This window comes from Pseudorca crassidens, chromosome 10 (assembly GCF_039906515.1).
Source record: "Pseudorca crassidens isolate mPseCra1 chromosome 10, mPseCra1.hap1, whole genome shotgun sequence".
NCBI lineage: Eukaryota > Metazoa > Chordata > Mammalia > Artiodactyla > Delphinidae > Pseudorca > Pseudorca crassidens.
The window spans coordinates 3,542,370-3,561,345 of record NC_090305.1 but is presented as its reverse complement, the minus strand read 5'-3'; the positions used below and the strand labels follow the sequence as shown (position 1 = coordinate 3,561,345).

Below are 18,976 nucleotides of genomic sequence, written 5' to 3'. Positions count from 1 at the left end.
AATGAATGGTATACTTAAGACCTGTGCATTTCACTGTATGTAAATTTTACCTTAAAAAGAGGATTGTGCTAATCATATGCATCTAAGGAAAGTCTGCAACTTACTTTGAAATCTATCACACCAAAAAAGATGTGCTGTTGGATGGACAGAGGGACAGATGATTATGTGGCAACGTGAGTGTTATTAACAGGTTAATGGTAAGAACCCAGGTGATGGCTATTCAGAAATTCCTTGTAAAAATTTTTCCAATTGTACTGTATGCTTGAAATTTTTCAAAATGAAATGAAAAAGTGAGAAAAAAGTAAAACTGGGATTAGATCAAGAATACAATGGTGCACACAAGAGTATGGGTCTAGCTTTCAAATCCTGTGGCTCTATGCAAGAGGCTCGGGGTGAAAATTCAGGAAAGCGGGGTGTAGGCCCTAATGGCACCACAGCATTTACTTCTACGTATCTTATAAACTGGCATTTCATGCAAAATAGTTCTAAGGACTCCAACGATGTAAAGAAACACACACACACACAAACAGGAAATCATTGCTGGGGGTGGTAATGAATTTTATCTGCACAAGCACCGTGAGCCTGAGTGAGTAACTAAGTACCATTTCCGTTTTCAGGAATGGCTGAGTAAAATGTGCACAGTGGTGCCTCCTCTGTACACTCACAGAAGTGAACAGGTGACAGGCCATCCCCAGAGCCAGCGGAGGCGGACCAGCCCAGGGGCGGCCAGTCCACAGCGCACCCTTCCACATGGCCACGTCCTGCCACAATCCCAACACCCTCCAGAGTCTTTAATGTGATGTCCTAGTTATTTTGGTGACAAGGTATTTGAAAAATAAGGTCTGAGCTTCATATGACAAAATGCTTCAGCCACAGAAGCACATTTTCTTCATAGCCGCCTGTGAAGATGATCGGTCTGATTTTGACGTTTATTTCAAATTCAGATTCTACTGTATGACCTCATGAGCCGCGGAGATAATTAATATCAATGTGAAAATCTCAGGGTGAAGTGGGAGAGCGGAGGAAAAGGAACATTCTTAAAGTTCAGGCCACTTTCCTGTGCCACTTTACAGCATTTAATTGTCTGTTCCTCTCAAACACAACATTCAAACGCTAAGCTGAAATTCCTCTCCTCTCTGAATCTCTGTCACCTGCTCTGAATGAGGAACACGTGAACCTCGTCTACACGTGCGTGTCTGAGAAGCTGCGGGCACACTGCTACTGAAAGGAGCCCGGGCGTGGACCTTCCGGAGTACAGGGGCCAACAGGCCTCCCTGCCTGGAGGGAAGGAGCCCCCTGACAAACATACTCCCGGAAACTAGCAGTCTTCCAGTCTCCACAGTCCTGGGTCTTTCTGATATCCTTCAAATATCAAAATAGCAGCTTGCCTTAAAGAGTTTTCACCTGTACAGCAGATCAAAGAAAAACATCTCTGAAGGCTGCTTATTGTTTTACTGACACCTCTTGCAAAAGGTCTGGTGGGAGAACAGATGAATAATAAAAGGAATAATCACAAGGACATTATGACGACTATCACTGCGTGAGTCACTAACAGGGCCCTGCACAGATAACACCTCGACTAGTCATCAGCACAACTCAAGAAGGATATTTTGTGGAAAAGGAAGATGAGGCTCTACACAGGAAGAAGGAGTCCTGGCGAGAGTCAGAAGCCCAGGTCTAATCCAGAGCCCACAGGCTTCCAGTGACTTGGAGAATGGATGAACTTCCACCGTCAGACCAAGACCAGCCTCACTGCACTGCTTCCGGCAGGTTTAGCAGAGTCCACCCTTTGGCGCAACACGTCCCTCGACACAGATGGAGGCCGCGGGGAGACGCGGAGGCCTCCTGAGTGGTCACTCGAAACCCGGGCCCCTCCTACGCCACCAGCTCACAGCCGACGCCGGGCCCTGCTGCCCAGCAGACAGCAAGGCGGAGCGCGTTCCAGAGGGCACCACGGGCTACTCGAGATACGAGGGAAGGCCAGACGGCCGCCCTGAACAGAGGAGGAGGTTTGTCACCCACCCGGAGGCTCTCCTTCTAGGCCCCATGATGTCACAAATCCCTGTCGTTGCCCCTCCGGGCTGGCGACGTCTCCTTCGCCCTTTACTGCCTGGATCTCCAGTGCCCTCCCCGGGGCAACAAGGGGATGGGGAGCCAGCACTGCCCACGGGGAGCGAGGTCTGTGCCTGCAGCTGCAGCCAGGCTCTCCACGGGGAGCAGAGGCGGCGGCCTTTCAGAATCACGACCGCAGACACAGATAAACTGAAACACAGTGGCTTCCGTGACACTGGCTCCAGACATGGTCCACGACCAGCACCCTGCACACAAGCTCGCCCGCTCCCTGGGACCGACCTGCCTCTCTCTACCTGCCGACACCCTCAGCACCTGCAGGCCCTCCTGGTCAACAGGCCTGCCATCTTTCTAGATGGTTCTTTTCCACTTTAATTTCTATTTCCCTGCTTGGTCCTCTTTATTTTTACATTCTACCATAAATTTGTATCCTTGTTGCAAGCTACCTTCAATTATTTGAGTTAAGAGAAAGGCAGAACATAAACAGTAATAACTACCAGTTTCTTATCTGTACTGGGCTGGAAAAAAAAAGGGATAAATAAAATAAACTTGGTTTTTTAAATTTTTTCTTTTATTATATCTGTATAAGAATACTCAATTTCTGTGAAAGGACCTGAATGGCCCAAGTAGAATCACAGTATCACATTGGAAAGAACCTTAAAGATCATAAAGACCAGCTTGGTCATCTTGCAGAAGAGAAAACTGAGATCCAGAAAAGGTTCAGCTTAACAGAGATCACGACATTCTTGACGGGCACTCCAGCACTTTACAGCATGACTTTCAGGCAACCAGCACTGTCAAACATTGAAAAGGGATATGCTCAAACCACCTGTCCTGAGCCTCCCCGAGATTTCCATGCATCAGTTGATGGACACACATATCCCACTACTTCATCAAGCAAAGCACAGCAAGCAACAGTTCCATGTCTCCAAGCAACATTTATTTGTGCAATTATTTAAATATTGCATCATATTTACTAATATTTGTTTCTAAAAATGAGCGGAGATGGAAACCTATAAGTGCTGATACAATGCAAGTGAGACAAAGATGGACATAATAAGTGTATAAAAGTGATGCCTCACGGTCAACCGGACAGTTATAGGATATAAACTGATTAACTCAGCATGCAAAGCTAAGAGGGAAAAATGTAAAGAATCGCAGATACCAAGACCACAATACCTAAAGCTTGTCCAGGCGATAAGGGGAAGTGATAGAAAACTTAAAGAAGATCACAGAAATATGACATGAAAACTGGCATCAGAAGAACATTCCAGGGCTTCCCTGGCGGCTCAGTGGTTAAGAATCCGCCTGCCAATTTAGGGGACACAGGTTCGAGCCCTGGTCCGGGAAGATCCCACATGCCACAGAGCAATTAAGCCCATTCGCCACAACTACTGAGCCTGCGTGCCACAACTGAAGCCCGTGCGCCTAGAGCCAGCGCTCCGCAACAAGAGAAGCCACGCACTGCAACAAAGAGTAGCCCCCGCTCACCGCAACCAGAGGAAGCCCGCACACAGCAATGAAAACCCCATGCAGCCAAAAATTTAAAAGAAAAAACAAAAGAACATTCCAGTTACTCAAATACAGAGAAGGAAACCATGGGTCTGTTCACTAGGTGTACAAACAGCTTACTACAGAAGCATTTATCAAGACAGGGTAGCCAGTTCCTTGAAAGAAAAAAAAGAAAAGATAAGACAGCATCAAACTCTACATCACTAGTTTGTGCTCTACCCCTTACAAAACTAGCACTGATCACTCCTTACTTCCAACAGTATCAACAATCTAGTCTACTGATTATAGGCAGTACTATTACTGACAGAAGCAAACTTTGAGCTACAAAATTACCAATATGTCTATTAAAACAGTTAACCATAAAAGCTGGATTTTAGTTTAGAACCACTGAAATCATTATTTTTTAACTCTGAATTTCGGTTTCCCAGTATCACCAAGCTTTCACCTAGAAAAATAAAAAGAATATACAGTAATCTATTTAAAAATCTGCTTTAAATAAGTTTCCAAGGCTTCTATTTTAACAAGTTTTCCCTAAAGTTGTACTTATTCTACCAAAAATAGGAACAGATACCACTGATTCAAAACAAGGAAATGTGTTGATTTCCAAAAACCTTTCTACACAATAAATAAATACCTGCAGTCCCTAGGTAACTTACAAAATCATTTCTAACAGAGAACAGGAACTTTACAAGCGATCATTTTTTTTTAATTTTAGGATTTTAGCCCATAAAAGAACATAAGACACAAAGCAATGGAGCATGACTGCTAGAAGGAAGAAACCATAGTATTATTGGCTACAACACAGCTGTGTATCTAGAAAGCTCAAATGAGCTGACTGATAACTATCAGAACAGATAATAGTTTGGTGAAGGGAGTGAATTTTAAAATTTTAGAAATCAATAGCATTTTTCAATCCCAACAATGACCAACAGGAAATAAACCTATCTGGAGAAAAACATCTTCTATAATAACAAATATAGAGAGGGGCCTGTATGAAGCAAATTATCAAAATTTACGAAGAACCAGGAAAGAAGAGCAGAATAAACAGAGATCTGCCTTGTATGTATGAAAGACTGAATGTATAATGCCAGCTCCACTCAAACTATTTTAATGTAATTCCCAATAGAAATTTCTACGGGGGAGGGGGATGGTTAGGAGAAAGACTTTAAAAATAATCCCCAAGTTCATTTGAAAAATTAAACAAGTGACAGAAGCTAGGAATTTTTGAAAAATAAGAAGAAAACAACAATAATGAAAACTGGCACAAAAACTGACAGAGCAAATAGATTCTGAGATATTTGAAAACTTAATATATATTCTCATTAACCAATGTATCAATAGAAATAGCATATATAAGAAATAGTGTTAACAAATTGACTAAGTAGTTGGGATAAAAATGATCTGATCTTCACTTCATCCCACATGCCACAACAGACTGTAGAGAATTCTATTATGTTTAAGAAGAATTTTCAAAAAAAAAAAGAATTTTTTTAAAGAATTGTTTTTAAAAAACGGAAGAAATATTGGTAATTTTTCAAATGATCTGTGGTTAGGAATGACTGTTAAACAAGTAAATAAAATAAATGAAAGATAAATATATTTGACCCCACGAAAATGTAAGACTTTTGATATTTACAAATATCAAAAACTTTGAAAGGTTAAAAAACAATTGGGAAACATTTCTGCACTGAATGACAGAGTCCGCCCCTGTTTACTTGAGCTCTGGTACAGAATATCAGCTCTTTGAAATGCTGATGGTTTTTCCGCATCTGACATCATATAAATAGCTCTTCGCATCATTTTAAATACAGATCTGGGAAACACAAGCATATATTTTATTTCAAAAACAAATCTGGGCTTTTGAAAATAGTTTATCTGCCCATAGATTTATGAGATGTCATACACACAAAGAAATATCTTTGGTTTGAGAAACACTTTGAAAAGACTCCCAGCTTCCAGTTACACGGGTATGAAATAAAGTCTCTGAGACTTTTAAAAACCATCAACTGCCACGTCTTTGTTCTTTCAGAGAAAAAGCGCATCTTATTTTATCAGTATATCTTGAGAATGATATATTTAGAACGAAGATATTTTTCCTCCACTGTGAGCTTTCTTACCAAAACAACCTTACCTTTTGTGTTGTTTTAATCCCAAAGGAAATAGTATCTGATAAATAAAGTCGACTGAAAAAAAAATGCACAACGTGAGAGCTGTGAGTTAAGTTTCATTTGGGGCAAAATGAGGACTATAGCCCGGGAGACAGCCTCTCCGAGAGCTCTGAGGAACTGCTCCAAAGAGGTAGGGGGGAAGTCAGGATATGTGTGATTTTGGTGAAGGGGGTGCGTGCAGTTGAGCACACAGTTCGGCAGAAGGTTGCTGCTGGTCACGAGGAGCACACGTCTCCATTAGTGATGTTAGTGCTTTTCTAGATACGAAGAGATGCAAGAATTGGGCTCATAAACTCTTCTTCTGGAAAGATCTAACTCTCTGAATACCTGTTCTGCCAGTTTCCCCAGAGCACAGAGGGCCTCATTCCTGATCTCCACCCTGAACTCCTTTCAGGGGGCGATGAAGGTCAGCGACTGTAGTGGCCAGTGACTTCATTCTTATAGAAGCAGATGGTGAGTGACAATTTTTAGATGACAATAAAAAGAAACATGATAGGGAAAAAAAGTTGAAAATTAATGGTTCAACTACATTTACACCTCTGTAATTTTTTCATATTAAGTCTCACAAGAGCTCTGTGCTGAAGCAGCAGGCCCACTGCTTCCCTAGATCTGCTCTAGAAGGACACTCAGCAAGCGGGGACAGCACCTCTGAGTTCAGCACAGTCCGAACAATAAAATCTCCTGTCTCTCTCTTCTCTGCAAAAGGCAAAACACCTGTCCCAAAGGTATGAAAAGAATGGAGCTAAATGCCTAGGCAACCTCTGGTGACTACACTCACTGTATATAAAAGTACCACCACTTACTATTCGACAACGAGACTAACTAAAAATTAGTCTGTGTTTACATACCAAGTGTTAAATTTTTTTACCTTCTACTTTGTTAAATATTATATTTGCTTTGATGACTGGTCACCCAATTTCCCCATAAACTTAAATCTCTGGTAGTAATAGTGAAAAACTAATTCATGACAGTTCTACACATCGAATCACCCAATGTAATTGTATGTCACCTAAAAGCATTGCTAAAATATTAAAGAAAAATGATTTACATCATAATTTCTAATTGCTCAGGAACATGTTGACTTTCACCTAAGAATGTCTGTTCAGAAGAAGCAGGATTGGTTTCCGGACGCCCAGGGGTCGCGGCTGCTTGGGCCGATCTTCAGCTGGCACAATTACAGGCCGCGCAGCAGCGAAGGATGAATGGAGCTCTGGGAAAGGCGCTGTGTCTGAGGAATGACACCATTTTTAAGTAAGTCTTTTCCCTCTTGAGGTTCAGAACTTCAAGAGCAAATCCCATCTGTTCTGCAGGTGGCATTCATCTGAGCACCAGTCGGCACTACAGGTCACAGCCCACGCGTGGCATTGGAAGATGCAAGCACCTAGTTAAAGCACAAGAGCCCAAGAAGAAGAGGGGAAAGTGGAAGTGAGACCTATTAATTCGGGGACAGATGATGAATATGGGGTCTGAAACATTCACCTGACTGCATATGATATGGCCCTGGCAGAGAGTTATGCCCAATATGTTCACAACCTCTGCAACCATCTCTCCATTAAAGTCGAGGAAAGTTATGCGAGGCCCACCAAAACCATGGAGGTGTTGCAGTTGCAGAACCAAGGCAGCAAAATGCTCCTGGACTCAGTTCTTACCACCCATGCGTGAGTGGTTCAGATCAGTGGTTTGAGCGCTACATTTGCAGAGATTTTCTTGGAAATAATCCAAAGCAATCGTCCTGAAGGAGTCAAACTGTCAGTGAGGGAGCACACTGAAGAAGACTTCAAGGGAAGGTTCAAAGCCCAGCCAGAACAGGAAGAACTGTTAGCCAAGTTGAACTAACGCACTGCAGACCCTTTCATGCCAGCACTGGTGATAATGAGTGCCAAGGGGAAGAGCTTCCTAGGTGGCCAAAGTCAAGCAGAAGACCCTGACCCTCAATATCGTAAGTACCCATCTCCACAGCCAGGAGTGCCTCCTCTGCTCTGTGGAGGAGTGCTTGCCAATTGTCACCACGTTCCTTTGAGCCAGACCTAGGTATCTTCCATCTAATAAAAATCTGCTGATGATGGACGTGTGTGTGTATGAGAGAAGTCACTCCATGCTGTCGAGTATCTTTAACTAAGGGATTCAGTTTCTCTTTGCCTGGTGCTTTAACACATAAGCATGTTCCCCTCCAGTATTTCCCAATCTGAGTGAACTCATCCTTTAAATCAACCCAGCATGGAGTTCCTTTAGTGAAGGAGACAATCATAACATAAGTAAACCCTCTGTGGATAGAAGGCATAGGGAGGGATATTTTGTATATGAAAAAACCCTCCAGATAGGATCAGGGTCTGTCCATAAGTGGAAAAAAAAGTACCTTGTGGGGTAGTGAGTGACCTGTCATAAGTATGCAGGTAGATGTTACATAACTGCAAATTAGGGTTGCCTGGAATGAGTTTAAGCAAAGAATTAAAGCTTGATCTTGGTCACGTGTCAGAAAACTACTACTTGTGAGCCAAATCCCATCAACTGCCTATTTGCTTTTTAAAAATAATTTATTGGGGCTTCCCTGGTGGCGCAGTGGTTAAGAATCCACCTGCCAATGCAGGGGACATGGGTTCGAGCCCTGGTCCAGGAAGATTCCCACATGCTGCAGAGCAACTAAGCCCGTGCGCCACAACTACTGAGCCTGTGCTCTAGAGCCCGCGAGCCACAACTACTGAAGCCCACACACCTAGAGCCCATGCTCAGCAACAAGAGAAGCCACTGCAATAAGCCCGCGCACCGCAAAGAAGAGCAGACCCCGCTCGCAGCAACTAGAGAGAGACCGCGCACAGCAACGAAGACCCAACGCAGCCAAAAATAAATAAATAATTTTTTTAAAATAATAATAATAATTTATTGAGGTGAAATTCATATGTCACAAAACGAACCATTTTAAAGTGAATAATTCAGTGGTATATAATGCATTTGCAGTGTTGTGAAACCTCTATCCAGTTCCCAAACCCCATTGCCTGTTTTTGCAAACAAAGGTTTATTGGAACAGAAAAAAAAAAAGCAGCAGCAGGGTTTGAAATCATTTCTATCTGAATGACATATGTGCATTTAATTAAATCAATTCTAGATTTTTAATACTGGTCAAAAAAAATAACATCAATACCTAACTGTGGGACACAAAGCTTAAAAACACATCTATTAATAGTCTTATGAATACAGCCCATCAAACCAGAAAGCTGCAACACTCTGAAGAAGAAACGTGGACACAAAGCACTGCACGTGGTCTCCCTGCAGGTCACCTGTGGATCTCTCCCTCCTTGTTATTCCCACTACCCTTGGCCACGGTTTCCAGGAGAGCACCTGTTCCTCTCTCTGGCCTTGGTCCTCACAAAGGATCAGATGGGGCAGAAGTGAAATGGACAAGGAATTTGCAAATGTGTGAGTCACTGACAGCAATAAAGACCCGAGATGAGGACCCGAGATGAGGACGCTGAATTGGAAGCAGGAATTCCTGACAACCACACCTGACAGTCACACGTGCTGGGGACTGATGTTCCCACAGGTCAAGAGGCAACAGATGGCACGTGACTCAGAAGCAGACTTCCGTTCCAACGACTTCACGGAAATCACTAAATCGTGATGGAAATCATCAAAAGGCAACATCAGATCCTAACCTTAATTTATAGAGAGAAAGCCTCTTCTGGAAACAGGGGTTATACACAGCCGGAGCTAGATGGCAGTGGACAAGGTTCCACACCACAAGATGACACGGCTCATCTGTCAAGACTGCAAAGTTTGACTGAATAATTGCTTTTACCCTGAGGAGATACATTAGTTTTTAATTTTTTTCTCTGATATTAAGAGATACACAATTATTTTATGTTAAAAAAACAAACACGGAAATACAGAAAAGAACAAAGAAAAACATTTTTTAACTTTATCTTTTAAACCAAAGCACCAGAACTATACACTATTTCATACTTTAGACCACCTCTTTAAGACAACTCAAATGCCCAGGTGAGGCAGAGATGGGGGGATGAAACATTAGCTGTTCTCTGTCACAAGGGGTTCTTCGGCGTAAAGTTCTGACATCCTCATACTACTCCACCGCCATCTCTGCCATGGCCACCACTCATGCTAATTTACTGAAAACCCATTATTATATCTGGAACTATGCTAAGCTCTATATACACATTATCTCATCTACTGTTAAGTCAATAGACTTGGGAATTTTAAGCTGTACTACCAGACTTTAAAAAAATTAATCTAAGGGCTTCCCTGGTGGCACAGTGGTTGAGAATCTGCCTGTCAATGCAGGGGACACGGGTTTGAGCCCTAGTCTGGGAAGATCCCACATGCAGCAGAGCAACCAGGCCCATGAGCCACAACTACTGAGCCTGCGCGTCTGGAGTCTGTGCTCCGCAACAAGAGAGGCCGCGACAGTGAGGGGCCCGCGCACCGCGATGAAGAGTGGCCCCCGCTCACCGTAACTGGAGAAAGCCCTCGCACAGAAACGAAGACCCAACGCACCCAAAAATAAATAAATAAATTTATAAATAAAAAAGTAATCTAATGTTTTTCATAGAAAAATCATACATAATAATAACATTCAAATGTTATGAAAGGGTAAGCAGTGAAGAACAAACTTCTACTGCCTCCTGGACTGCCCTATAAGCAAGTTTCCATGCTATACAACTGTATGCATCTATACACACACATATACCCCCAACCCCACAGACTTAATTTTTATGCAAATGTTAGCATCTGTTCTGCACCTTATTCTTGTCAGTTAATTTATACAGAAGATACTCCATAGAAGTCCAGTAGCGCACATAGATCTACTTCATTCTTTTACAAGGTGCAGGGTATTCCATCATATGAAAGCCCCACAATGTATTTAGCCACTTCCCTATTGAACATTTAAATTTTTCCAATTTCTTGCTAAAATGAATAAATCTATAAACAACACCCTTGTTCACATGTTTGCATATACATAAAAGCATTTTTAGGATCAACTCCTAAAAGCTGAATTGCACGGTCAAATGGTTTATGCATCTTAAACTTGAACAGATAGGGCCAAATGGATGTCCCCAACGGGAGTGCACTGGTTAGGAGTCCCACCAACGATGTATAAGTGTCAGGCTCCCTGCACTCTTTGTGACACCGTGCATGATCAAACTATTTTACGCCTGTATTGCCAAAGAGGTTACTAAAATGAAGTCACATGAAATACTTTGTAAGGAGTTTTTTTTTGAAGTCCTAAAATACTGTTGCTCAAATCACCATCCATGACATCAAAGAGTTTAAAATACATGAAGCTAGAGCTCCGCAGTATTCACGGTGACACAGAGAAATACATTATAAAGGAGCGTATGATCAACTAGAGGACAGCCAGAGAACCCACAGACGTGCGAGAGGAGGAGCAGCCAACGCGGAGAATGACGGGGGACGTGTCTACGGGAGAGGTGAGGGCCCGGGCGGATAGGCAGTGATGCATGCGTAAAGTCTAGAGAGCCAGAAAGGATCAGGGAAGACGCAGCAGATGGTGCACAGACCAGATGAGCGAAGGCAGAGTTCAAAGTCACAACAGACACTTAGGTGGTGTGCTGCTGGTCTGACAGCTCGCTGGGCATGGTCAAAATGCCAAGGGGCCAGTCAGACAAGTGAAGCGAAACGGCCACCAAATAGCACGGTTTCACAAGTGACAGCTGCCGATAAAAATGTCTAAAACTCAACTGTAAGCAGAGGCCAGCAATCCACAAAGGCAGCTTCCTCCACTCTAGGTGATCATATCCTTGAAAAAGGGCTCAGAACCTAGCAAGGCAGAGCTCTCCTCACACATTTTCTACACTCACTCTAGGACCCTCTTGAAAACATCTACTTAATATGATCGTGTTGCTCAAAACAAGTGGATCGAAAGCAACACTACGACTTCACCACTCTGTGTTCCGTAATCTTCCAATAACTGCAATTCAGTCTTTTCAAAACGGAGACAGCAGCAAACACCAACAAAAACAAGAGCTTTGAAAGAAAAAGTCCTGGGTTCAAATTCTAAACCTGTCTTAACCAGCAAGTCATTTAATCTCTTGAAACCACAATGTTGTCATCTGCAAAATGGTTATAAACGCTATGCAAAGTGAGATAACATTATATAGACATATAAATATATCAATATGTATACACATGGCATCTAAGAGGGTGCCTGGCACACAATGGGTGAGTTCTATGCACAAATTTCTTTCTTCTCCCTTCCCACCTGTTTCAAGTAAAATCAAAATACATAGCATCACTTAAATATTGACTCTTCCCAAGCACATGGTTTAGTTTTCTTTAATTTCACTGACAGAATTCCATCAAAACAGAACAAAAGAGTACTTGGTGAAAGAAAATGCCTAGACAATTAAAAGAGCAGAATGGTACATTTTACAAGTTACTAATACCAAAAAAACCCCAAAACAACAACAACAAAAAAACCCCAGGTATTTTGGATTAAATTTTAAAAATCATATCAGAAACTCAATGTTAGTACAGCATTCTTGATTTAACCTATAAACCTGAGAACTGAGTCAACTCAGAATTATTCACTTTGCTGAATAAAAGCAAATCTAATATCTGCTCTCCTATATTCCTTATTACTGAACCACTGTGTTTTTAATCCCTTGTCCTAGTTGGAACCATCTTCCCCTGTGAACACTGACACACCCTTGCCCTTCACACTTTATCACCATGAGCTCAGGCAGGCTCTCACAGGCAGAACACTGATAAATGGTGTTGAAACCACATAAGACTGCCTTTGTTTGCGTTTCCTCTCTGACCCTAAGGCATCTTATACCCAATGTAACACAGCTGCGTGCCCTTCAGGTGCACGAAAGTAAGGTTCTCTGAGGGAGCATGCTTTTGGAGAAAGCACTGCTGGTTAATCTGCGTAGCTCAGCTACTTCAGGTACATCATCAGTCATCAAAACCAGCCAGAAACTGCTAGAGCAGCATCTTCCAAACTTCACATAAATAAATCTGCAGGTTTTCTAACATTCCACGCTTTCAATTAGCCTTTCTATGCTCTGCTCATTTCTGTTTTATAACCATATATTTCTTCCCATTGATTCTTAGCACTTCATATATTGGCAGGAAACCACTGCCAACCTGGTATAATGTCATGCATTTATGCAGTGCTTTTAATTAAGTCACTTTGGCACCTCCTTAGCATTCTGATGAGGACAATGTGTCACCTTTCTTGACGTGGAGGCAGCTTAGTTTTCTGTGCATTTCTGGTGTCTGCCCAGGGCTCTCCACACAGTAGGTGCCCAGGGTCCGTCGGTCACCAGAGTGACACAGTCCTGGGTTTGATTCCTGGCTCTAGTATTTTGCAAACCTAACCTGGAGCCTGACAAATCATGTTACGTCTCGGGACTTTAGTTTCTTGTCTGAAAAATAGGGGTGAAGAATACCCATTTCACAGTTTCTGTGAAAACTAAATGAAATAATGCATTTAAAGTCATTTGCCGAATAGCTGGCACATAAGGTCTGAAGAAATTGTACATGACTTTCACTGAACCACACATACATCCTCACACAAGTTCTGAGACCACAAATTACACTGGTAACAGTGGACAATGGGTTCAGAGTAACGCCCCCTTTAAGACCAGGAACAGGGGTAGAACCTGCCCTGAGAAGCAGCCAATGTTCTGATATTCGCCTGGACCACAGGGAATATTCCCCACACCTTGTTTTGTGGTCCATTTCTGTCCATAGTGATCTCACACTTCCTTTAGACCCAACCCTACTGTGACCCAGTAACAACCAACGTGGGAGTGGGGCAACTAACCCCCAGCTCTCCCTTACATACGTCCTTGTATCTGACCTTCCACTCCTGGTCCTAAGATGCCAAAGTAACATAGAGATGAACGTCCGTCAAGTTAACCTTCAGGGTCAGATAAGAGGAAATCCCAGCCACCAGGACAGCACTATTTTTTGAGCCCTTTTCTGTGCTCAGTGAATCCTAAGGAGTAATACAGGTTCAGCAGGGCAGGCTGGACACGGTGAAAGCAGAGCCATTTAAATGCTCCCAGAAGATATGAAACATGGGCTCCAGTTAACCTCTCATTCTGAGTATCTACGTACAAAGCACTTTAAGACTACAACGCATCCGTCTAATAAAGACACTCTGAAAGAGGAGACATTACAATGCAGACCACCACGATTAATTCAAGTAAACAATACAAGAGAGAAAATTAAATCTTTTATCCAAAGATGGCTGACTGAGGTAGATACCTGAAAACTTCAGAGTTCATTAGAAATGATGGTCCCAAAAATATTCGACAGTCTTTAATAAGATTATCAGCGAACAGTATTGACCTAATAATGCTAACATCTGTACAGTCTTTCAGAAGTTACAACGTATATATGTTCACATGCTCACATGTTCTTACTATTCAAATCTAACGACCTCATCAGAGTTAATGAATGAAGATATCTCTGGGGGAGCCTGGAGGCATAATCCAAAGAGGTCTGTTAATGAACATGAAATTTCTTTGATGCCACGTTTCTGATTTGTTTTCTAACCCACAATATCCCTGTACTTGTTGTAATCATGCCTGCATGATAAAACCTCCATAATAATCTCTAAGTTATGGGGTTCGGAGAGCATACGGGTGGTGAGCACATCGCAGTGGTGGGAGGGTGGAGAGGTCCCACTCTCCCACCCTGCCCCCTTTCCACACATTCTCCTACGCAGCTCTTCCATTTGGCTGTTCCTGAGTTATATCTTTCATCATAAACCCGTAATACTGAGTAAAGCACTTTCTGAGTTCTGTGAGCCAACCTAGCAAATAGTTGAACCTGAGGACGGGGGGTTATGGAAACCAAAGATACAGCTGCTTGGTGAAAGGTACAGGTGGAGACCCAGATCGTGACAAGCACTTGAAGGAGGGGAAGTCTGGTGGGACTTAGCCCTTCACCTACAGGGTTTGAGCTAACGCCAGGTAGTCAGTACAGAATTTAATTTAATTGTAGGACACCCAGCTGGTGTCCAGAAATTTGGAAGAAAAAAATGTATTTGTTATCACAAACGTTATGACTAAAAACAGCTCACAAGCACCTCAACCATGGCAGGACAGCAATTATAGTCAATTTAGAGACACAGGTGAGTTCATTCTAGATGTTCATAATTTTGGAACATCACTCTAATGTTGGGAGAAATTGAACAAGGCAGAGTACATGACTGATTTTGGAAATCGGCATCCTACAGAAACTTAAACATACTGTACCAGCGGGTCTACATCAAATTGCAGAAGAGTTACCCTCTATCAACTTGTTTATGAGGCCGTTGGCCAGGACGGCCCTGTGCAGATGTTCATGATTTGATGGAAGGAAATGAAAAGCATTCCTTCTGACAACATGTCAGGGCCCCTGCTCTAGAATCTGTGATCGTTCTGTCCAGAATAAAAGTCGTTTCAGTCACCAGCACAGCAACTTGGGCTTCCCCTGGGGCTAAGTGTAAGCCCTGGATGCAGAGAGTTGGAGCTCAGAGGAACTGGGCCCAGTAAGCTCCCCACTGATGGTCACGTGACATAAATAATGCCATATTTAGCAATCCTGGACAAAGGTAACCATCATGTCAAAAAAGCATGTGCATCTTCTAAGTTGTCATAATACTTCAAAAAGCATACCTGGGCTTCCCTGGTGGCACAGTGGTTGAGAGTCTGCCTGCTGATGCAGGGGACACGGGTTCGTGCCCCGGTCCAGGAAGATCCCACATGCCGTGGAGCAGCTGGGCCCATGAGCCATGGCCGCTGAGCCTGCACGTCCGGAGCCTGTGCTCCGCAACGGGAGAGGCCACAACAGTGAGAGGCCTGCGTACCGCAAAAAAAAAAAAAAAAAAAAAAAAAAGCATACCTATGATAAGAAAGAAGTCACACTTCCAGTTCCTCCCTGACACTGAGGATTGTTTTTTCACCTCCGCCAATCTGATGCTTTAAAATGTATGCACTTCACGGATTACTCGTGATGTCTATAATGTCTTCATATGTTTATTAAACCTTGGACTTCTTTTTTTAAACTGGCAATTCTTGACATTTTACCACTAGAGCGATGATTGTTTTATAACTAATTCATCCATCACATATACTGCACAAATTAGAAATATTTGCTCATCTGCCTTTCATCTTTCTCATGGTGCTTAATAAGGAAAACATTTTGGAATTTTTGAAATATTTTATCACAAAGCATAAATCGTGAGAGGCACCTTCCTCAACAAGTGGACATTTTTTTTCCATAGGTAACCTGAAAATGTATGCAAAATAGTTGTGACACTAGTTTTTCAGAACCTGTTGCTTGAGCTGCAGGAAGGTCGTGTGCCCTACGATAAGCAAACAGAAACGCCCATGGCCCCCCTGCTCTTCAGCAACTGAGTGACCCTCGTCCTGCTGGATGGAGCTTGGAGGGAGGACACAGCTGAGCGCCCCTGTCCGGGGAGGCAGGCAGAGCGGCTGGGGTCTCGCGAGTCCCCGCCTGCCGCTGGATGGCAGAGGGGGCAGCGCTCAGCGGACCCATCAGGTGCACTTAACATCAGGGAGCAAAATTAACAATGCATGACTCTGGCAATTTCCTTAGTGGTGATATAAAAGCTGGAAACAGAGTTGCTTCAAGCGCTCAGGCACAAGTAGATGTCAGCAATTCCTCTCCCCTTTGACAGAGGGGGAAAAATTCAAAACATCCACCAGAGCTCTGCCAGCTTACGAGGGGATGAGATGTCCAGGAGGACCTGATATGCTAATGTGTCTCTGAAGCATCCAAGCAACACAGAAACATTCTTTGTTAACCTAAAAGGAATAACCAAACTAAAAAGGAGTACTAAGAAAGGTGAAAGCCATTTCTGATAAATGCTCAAACTTCTCGAGCTCTGCGCCTATGAGCTACATCGACGTAGAAGGATGCATACGTTTGCAGTGCTGCTAACAAACGCCCTCCCGCAGCAAGACGGCTTGTCTCTCAACATGACAATCTAAGGAGGCGGGGAAGTGACAAGGGAACACGGGACGTGTTCTCGGTGGACAGCCAGTTGACATTCCTTTCTCCGAACCCATAACCTCAGTGCACATCTTCCCAGAAATGGGACAGCATCCCAGGGGCCGCCAGCCAAGCCCAGAAAGGCAGAGGGAAGGCTGGACTCTGTCGTTCATTTCATTGAAGTGTCAGGGTAAACAGCTACATTTTCTCCAACACTGTGTGTACAGAGTTGTTCATATACCTATGCTTTGGGTCCCGGAAAGTGTGCTCTTCAGACGTTGGCAGAAGGAAATTCATCTCACCAAAATGATTCAAATGTTCCTTCACCGACATGTTCAAAAAACTTACAAGAAACAGAACAAGAACTGAGAAAGGGAAGAAATGATGGTTGCGAGGTGGGAGGATCCACATTTTCACATAATAGCAGAATGCAATGGTGACCAACACACTGATAGAAAATCACAGTCTCTTCTTCCTTGCAATTATCCCTGAAAAGAGCAGTGACTGGCAGGTAAGGGAAGAGAAAGGTGGAATAGATTATAAATTAATTGGTAGAGAGAATAAATCCCAGAGGTAATGTCAGTCAGTTTCAAGCAGGTAAACTGAATATGCGTCATCCTCGCTCTTTTATGAATACATTTACAGGACTGTACAGCAGGAGCTGCTGTCACTGCAGAACAAGGGGCAGCACGAAAGTCCTCGGTGAGGCCAGCTTCCTACCAGCTCTTCCCTAAGGCCCAGCAGTAATGAGCCCTTCACCAAACTGGTCATTCAGCTCTGTCCTCCCAGGTAGCTGGCAGTAAACCCGAAACCCAGGTGAGATTCTGGACGACAGCTGCTTTCCACCCTAAATATTCATAACATAACAGAAACTCATAATTAAAAGTATATGACTGAAAAGTATGACTTGCTACTTGTACAATATGGAGTATAAGGAAAGCAGGAGCAGGTCTTTGGAGCAACTCTAAAGTCATAATGGAAAAATAGCCCCATCTTCATACGGCCAAACCTTGGTATCTCTCTTGGGCAAAGCAGGGCAATTGCAAGATGGCATGAAAGACAGGTTGTATGCAACATCATTCTGTCCATCAGAACTGTATCAGTTTAAATGACCCAGTGGACCTTTAAAATTATAGAAGTTAAAGGGGGAAAAATAAACCTTTCTTGAGAGGGAAAATATTACAGATTGGAGGAAAAACTTCTAGAATTTTCACGTCTTATGACAATTAATTGTATGCCCTATTCTATCTTTATGAGTATTTCATCGGTACCTCCATAGTAAATAAAGTTGTCCCACAGTATGTGCTGGGGACTGGTTCCAGGGCCCCCAGGAATATTGAAATCCAGATGTTCAAGGCCCTTATATAAAATGGTATAGTATTTGCATTTAATCTAAGCACATCCTAACCTACACATTAAGTCAACTCTAGATTGACTTAGCTAGTACTACAATCATCGATCCTATAGAACTACATACTTAGTCAATCGTTTGAAGTCGCCTAGTCATCATTATTTTTATGGGAGACTAAGTCACCCATTTGACAACGCAAAGCCAATAATCTAGTAAAATAGGCAGAATACAAATAATACAACTAATAACAGTAATAAGGTCATAAGTAAGTACTTAAGCTAAGAACTTCCATTAGGTTCAGCCCAGTACATCCCCAGGTAAATTGACCCAGCCTGTTCTATACCAATTGTTATCTTTAAGGGAAATGATACTTTGCATTGTACATAAAGTTCACCAAAGATGGGCTTCCCTGGTGGCGCAGTGGTTGGGAGTCCGCCTGCCGATGCAGGGGACGCGGGTTCATGCCCCGGTCCGGGAGGATCCCGCGTGCCGCGGAGCGGCTGGGCCCATGAGCCATGACCGCTGAGCCTGCGCGTCCGGAGCCTGTGCTCCGCAACGGGAGAGGCCACAACAGTGAGAGGCCCGCGTACCGCAAAAAAAAAAAAAAAAAAAAAAAAAAAAAAGTTCACCAAAGATATGTCCAAGTAAAGGCATGGATCATCGTGACCCCATACAGGATTGAGAAATGAATGTTATCTTCTAAGGAGTTACATGGCTGGCACCAGGAGAAGAAAAATTATCTTTATGGCTGAGCAGGCATTTCTGCCATTGGGGTGGGGGTCTGGTTAATGCACACTGCAGACGCACGAGGCACACCAAAGGGGAGGGAGGAGGCCCAAACGATGGGCAGAGAAAAAAAAAACTGTTTAAATTTTTCTTGTCGTGCCTTAAA

At 43.1% G+C, this 18,976-nt stretch overlaps 1 protein-coding gene and 1 pseudogene across 7 annotated transcripts in view; one reads left to right on the top strand and one right to left on the bottom strand.

Moving 5' to 3' along the window:
• Positions 1–18,976, bottom strand: part of FARS2 (phenylalanyl-tRNA synthetase 2, mitochondrial) — a 474,195-nt gene that overhangs the window by 421,118 nt on the left and 34,101 nt on the right. The window lies entirely within an intron of this gene.
• LOC137232952 (large ribosomal subunit protein mL48 pseudogene) lies at positions 6,877–7,784 on the top strand (annotated as a pseudogene).